Source organism: Branchiostoma floridae, chromosome 7 (assembly GCF_000003815.2).
Source record: "Branchiostoma floridae strain S238N-H82 chromosome 7, Bfl_VNyyK, whole genome shotgun sequence".
Lineage (NCBI taxonomy): Eukaryota > Metazoa > Chordata > Leptocardii > Amphioxiformes > Branchiostomatidae > Branchiostoma > Branchiostoma floridae.
Genome location: NC_049985.1, coordinates 10211910 through 10217734, shown reverse-complemented (window position 1 = coordinate 10217734; position 5825 = coordinate 10211910). Strand labels below are relative to the sequence as shown.

The following is a 5825-nucleotide window of genomic DNA, read 5'->3' as shown; positions in this document are numbered from 1 at the left end:
TTTCCAGACAGATCACGTATCATCTAAAATTTCATTTGACTAGCCTGAGCCTAGCTTTACATTCTGTGGAAGTGGCCAATGAGCTTACACAGCATATTGAGATGACAGCTAATTCCAATAGAATCCTACCTACTGGGAGACTTTCAGTGCGGATTTAATAGCACAGATAAAATACTGTACCACAGAGGAATGTTTCTGCCTAATACCATTCTAAAAAATTACATTGTGGAAAAGCACAACCTTAATATAAGTCAAAGGCTTGCAGCATACTGCCAGAAATGTAAACAGTATTATTCTCAGACATATAAAGCACAAAATTAATAACTGGTAATACCATATGGTCATACTCCCTTTGATAATTCAATGTGAAAAGGAACATATGGACAACAACAGTTGTCCATAACAAATGCACTTAATTCACAGCCATGGTACATGTAAATTTGTTAGATCTAAGAAAACAACTGTGAGCTACAAAGTACATGCAAGGCTCAAAGTACCACTAAATATAGTATACAGGTAAGCTTAGTGCAAGCAGAATTGGAGCTGTGCAGGTATTTCTGAAGTAGCATGCCACAGACTTATACTGGGTCTACAACTGGATGTAAGTGTTCGTCAGTACTACTGAATGTTCTCACCTATGGAATACTATATTGAACATTGAAATTAGTTACCAGTTTCATCTATATTAATGTTGCTCAAATCTTGGTAAAGGTATAGAATTTGTCTGGTGTATATAATCCAGAATTTACCTGGTATGCAGAAAAAGTATTTTGAGCCCTGACTATGTATTGGTCTGAATCCATCATCATCTAAACGAGCTCAAAAACCATGCAGAAGAGACACACTACAAACAAATAACAAGTGATTACTCTGAAGTAACCTTACCAGTGCCCCAGCAGGGTTGGAGAAAGACTGTCTGTCTGTCTGAGATGCCCTAGACCTTGTGGATGCGTTCTTGTCTGTGCTCCAGTCGTGGTGTGAACTCTTGTGAGCCTGCTCCTCTACTGCATGACGATGTTACTGATGTACTGCAGCCGGCCGTGCTGGAGAACCGACTGGGGATGTTTCATTACTCTCAGAGCAGAACTGCATTAAGATTGAACGTCCCAATTACAATTGAGTTGAATTACATACACTCTTAAGAACGCAATCACTTTGTCAGCCCCACGTTATGGTCTGTGAGGAACATCGATCTTTGTCAATTGTTGAAGACTTTCTTTTTTCTGTGTCAGTGCCCGGTGATACATTACCTGAATGTACTGATCTGTGCTCTCAATACATCACACTGGAAATAGCTGAGAAGCTCTCCAATGTAGTAAGACGTACATGAAAGTACAGGTCATGAGTTATGGATATTCTCATTCTTGTAAGATCAGGTCATTACTTGTATTGGAACCAGTATTTGTGGTCAGTTTTGTGCAATTTCGTTGATTGATTTTTGTACACGATTTTCCTTTACAAATCAGAACGTAGAAATCATTTGTTCTCCCAGGATCCATTTAAGCGTCTAACATTGTATTGTGTCTAACTTTTGATTTTTTCAATTTCTAGAACAAAAATCCTTCACAAGGACATTGGGACATGAAGTAGGGTAAAATCTGATGACGACATTACATGACCTTGAACAAAAATTCTTCCAGACAGGATTTTCCCCAAGCAAAATTGGATGTCAGATGAAAATTTAAAGCCGGCATAAGCCCTGGAACGGATCTTTATGCATTCTCAAACTGACGTCATGCATCCCATTTTTAGACCACCTCTTGAACTTGTTTCTCCAAGCATGAAGCGTTAACCTTTCCATGTTGGCAGCAGCACAGGATTTGCTTCCTCAGCAAAATGAAAATTACCCATATCTCATAAGAATCCTCCACTCACCTGAAGGTGAACTTCACCCCGGGTGACCTCTTCCTGGGGAGGAGCGTTCTAACCTTGGAGACACAGTGGGAACCTTGACGTACAAATTCCTTCCTCCTTAGCACACAACACCTGCAGGGGAAAAATAAGGGACGAGTTAAGTACTGAAAAACTGCATTCATATGTAGAGGAGCTTCTTATATGCAAAGGAGACTCTTTTTTTGGAGAGCATATTTGGAGTTAGTCAACAGGGCTTTAAAGCTGTTTAAGACCTCATAGCTAACATTGGCTATACCATTGAGTTTAATGAGAAAATATGTACCTTTTAAGGCCAAATATACAATACAGCAACATTTTTTCTCTAGAGATGTTTCACTTTTAATTGCAAGCATACTTGTCCTTCGGCAATAAAACAGTTACACCAAATCTACCCAATGAAATGTCGTTTATAGCATTTATAACTGCAATTAGCCTCTATCCATATGAGGCCCTCTTGTGCTACCAGGGCCTGACTGCAGTATTCAGGACAAAAAAAGCCTGTCCGACAATTACTTTCAAATGTAGGAGGACAGAGGAAAAATGGTGTGGCCTTGTATACTTTCACCTAAGCCAAAGTCAATAGAAAACAGATACACAGTCGTGGCCCTCCCACTCTGGTCTGTTTCCCACTAAACCAGCCCTATCTGGAGATCCAGGAGTCCACGACCTTCGGAGATAATGTTTTGTAAAAGGTCAGGACCTGAGCAGGGCTGCAAATTGGTGTTGCAGACTCTGGTTGGGAGTCTAATTGTCCAGGGCCTTGGAACCGCACACCATTAAGGGGGGTGGTTAGGGTGAACATAGTGCTTCATGATGCCAAACCAATTTCATTTGTTGGTTCTCCGATTTTGGAAAAAGCAATACCAAATTTTATGTAGAAGACAACATCAACTCTCATAATTCTACTAGTTGCTATAATACCACCACATGAGAGAAAATACATGAATTCTTAAGAGATGTACAGATGCATTTGATACAACATCCATCAGATGCATTTGGTCAGTGTTATGGGGAAGAAAAGGAGTACTGAAGATTTATGGCAATACAAGTACACACACACACACACAAAAACAGGTGCACACACACACACACACACACACACACACAAACATGTGCACACACACACACACACGCATACACAATAATGCATACACACACACGAAACACAAAGTCTTATAATAACAGACAAGCCAATAATAAAGCTTCACTCCTTTGGGGTGAAGAAACCATTGATTGGAGTGTTATTCAGCACCATGGCCAGGTATAACATGGCTCTCCAAAGTACGTACTGTAAAGAATGTAAGCTGTCTTATTATAGTCTCAGCTACACACACAGGGCTTACTTTGACATGACATAACCGGCTTCAGCATGCAAAGCTGGTTCACTTTTCAATAGTCTATAGTAATTGATTGTTAGGCCATACCAATTTAATTTATTGGTTCTTGGATTTTTAAAAGTGAAAAATTAATATAGCAAGAGGACATCATAAAGCTATAGGGTAGGGAGGAAAACTTAAATATGACTGTATTCACCCCATAAAACTGAGTGCACCAACTTGAAGCCACACACCTGGTCCTCAGGCTTCATTATCATTATGTTTTTCCAGTTAAGCGTTATTTTTTTAGAATTTTTTTTTAAATACCAGAACCAGGAAATTACATTTGTGTGGCCCTACCCCTACCATCAACAATGTAAGGTAAAGCAGTCAGCCTCAACTGAGAGGAAGCATGATACTGTCTGTACCATTTTAGCACTGAAGGTAGGTAGCTGGCCTGCTCACAGAGGCAGTAGATATAACATTAGAATAACAGCAGAAAAGTTTCAAGAAGATAATTTACAACTGAAAGTTTTACGAGCATTGACTGCTTCACATAAGTTACGGTACAAGCCAGTACAGGACTTTTTAGATTGACTGATGGGAGCAAAGACTGGAGCTGGAAGGATGTGAAAATTAGGATAATAGATCAAAAATTTCAATTTTACATACAGGCAACATAAATAAGCAGGGAATTGCGGACACAAATATGGTGTAATGGTGTACATACACTCATCAGAGGATGCAGGAACTAAATGGAGTTTGAGATCATACATAGTTTCATTTATCACTCTTTGTAAACTTTTATGAAATTCAGTCTGTGCAGATGCTTACCATCGTATGTCATATACAAATGTGTATATCACATATGGTATAGGCATACTTATTAGTTTTGAAGAAAGCTTGGAGTTAGATATCTGGGGATTTGATGTGACAACTGGTTTTGATACAGTTTATCTAAAAAAAAAGTACCATTATCAGGGCGAAGGCATAATAGAACCAAGTGGAAAAGAAAAATAATAAATTGACAGGTTTCAAGCATGGAGCAATTTTACATGAATATCAAGTAGCCTTCCACCTTACTGTAGTCAATGTCAAAATCTATCTTACTTAAATAACACATCTTGAGTGATATCTTCAGGAAACAAGGTGTGTATCGTGCACCCACCAATTAAATACAATCTTGAGAACAAAACATACGGTGCCCTTAAGTACCCTGCGATTGCTGCATCCTTCAAACTCGGCAAAAGAGACATCGATCAATAAAGAATTGAGCCGGCCAAATCAAACAATTACCAAACAATTACTGGCCAACATGATTAGTAGCGCACTCTCACTCTCTGAACACCTGCCCACATGCAAATCAGTCTGTCGAATATCGGCCTTACAAATGCACGCTTTCAGACTTTTCTTTCTTCATCAAAACCACTTTGGGAGTCCAGCAGCAACAGGAAGAATTGCTTTCTACATTTTGACATATGGCTGGGACCGAGGAAGCAATACAGATTGGTCATTATAGTATAATTGGTCTAGAATCGCCCAAAGGTTCCCAAAGGAGAGGGGTAAGTGATGGGGGTCGATATAAATCATTTCGGCTTTTGGAAAAACAATCTAGCATGACCTGCCAAGGAGAATTACTCCAATACATCTACTGTGCTTTTCTATCTAAGATCACACTAACCCATTCCCTCAGTTCTGGATATTTTTCATTAAAAATGAACAAAGTGATGCCAACATGAAAGCAGAGATCCGACTTTATTCATACTTAAAAACCATTTGTACCTAGGAAAACACTTAACCCTCTGACTCATGTTTTCAGTCTAGTTTTTTAACCAAAAGTTAAACTGTGATGACGGTTTTATCTTCTAAAACAGTAGTTCAGCACAATCTTTCTAAGAATCTGAAAACAACGAAATTGAATTTCTACAGCCTGTATTCTTCCATGATACTTGACAGGCTAAGACAATTAGTGATACATAGGCCATTTCTTTATCTTAAAATTCAATAAATGTAGATCACTAATTTTGTTAGGCATGGCCCTGTTTGTGCAACTTACCATTTAATGTATAGTAATATGACTGAGTCAGTAAAAATCATTCAAAGGAAGTTTTGCTAAGAAACTACGATTCACTTGAGCAAATTAATCAACCATCTGTGACTTTCCTTCATAAAAATCTTGGTAAGCTGTGATAAACTGAACACCTCTAAAATACCAAATATAACTGTTGCAGTGCATCATTTTGATACATGTAATGTATACAGAAAATCGCTTTTTATCTCTTTTGTCAAACGTAATGGAAGTTAATATCACACACAGAATCAAATGTCATTTGTATCTACAGCTGCCTCAATCTTAATTGCCATCTTAAGAGATAAAATGCCAGCTTTTTATAGTCAAAAGGCAAAGGGCACTATGCGCAGAAGTTAAGGATATTGCTTTATGGATCTGTAAAATTGCAAATAGAAATTAGTTGGGACAGATAATCCTGAGGTGAAAAAACAAGGTCTGAGGGGGAAGTCGTGGTAGACACAACTTTAGGGTTTTTCGTGATTCAATTTGACTTAAAGTTTTCCTCTTAGATCCCAGTTTTCATCTTTGACCGCGACCGGCCCAAA

The 5825-nt window shown here is 38.5% G+C and overlaps 1 protein-coding gene across 11 annotated transcripts in view; it reads right to left on the bottom strand.

The window, feature by feature from the left end:
• LOC118418843 (teneurin-3-like) overlaps positions 1-5825 on the bottom strand; it is a 186709-nt gene that overhangs the window by 141742 nt on the left and 39142 nt on the right. For 10 of the 11 annotated variants that reach the window (XM_035824906.1, XM_035824922.1, XM_035824921.1 and 7 more), the window contains exons 2-3: positions 1876-1986; positions 886-1086 (exon numbers count right to left, since the gene is read on the bottom strand). The gene's annotated coding sequence lies outside the window, so the exon portion shown is untranslated. The remainder of the gene's footprint in view (positions 1-885; positions 1087-1875; positions 1987-5825) is intronic. The other variant, XM_035824907.1, reaches the window with a different exon arrangement.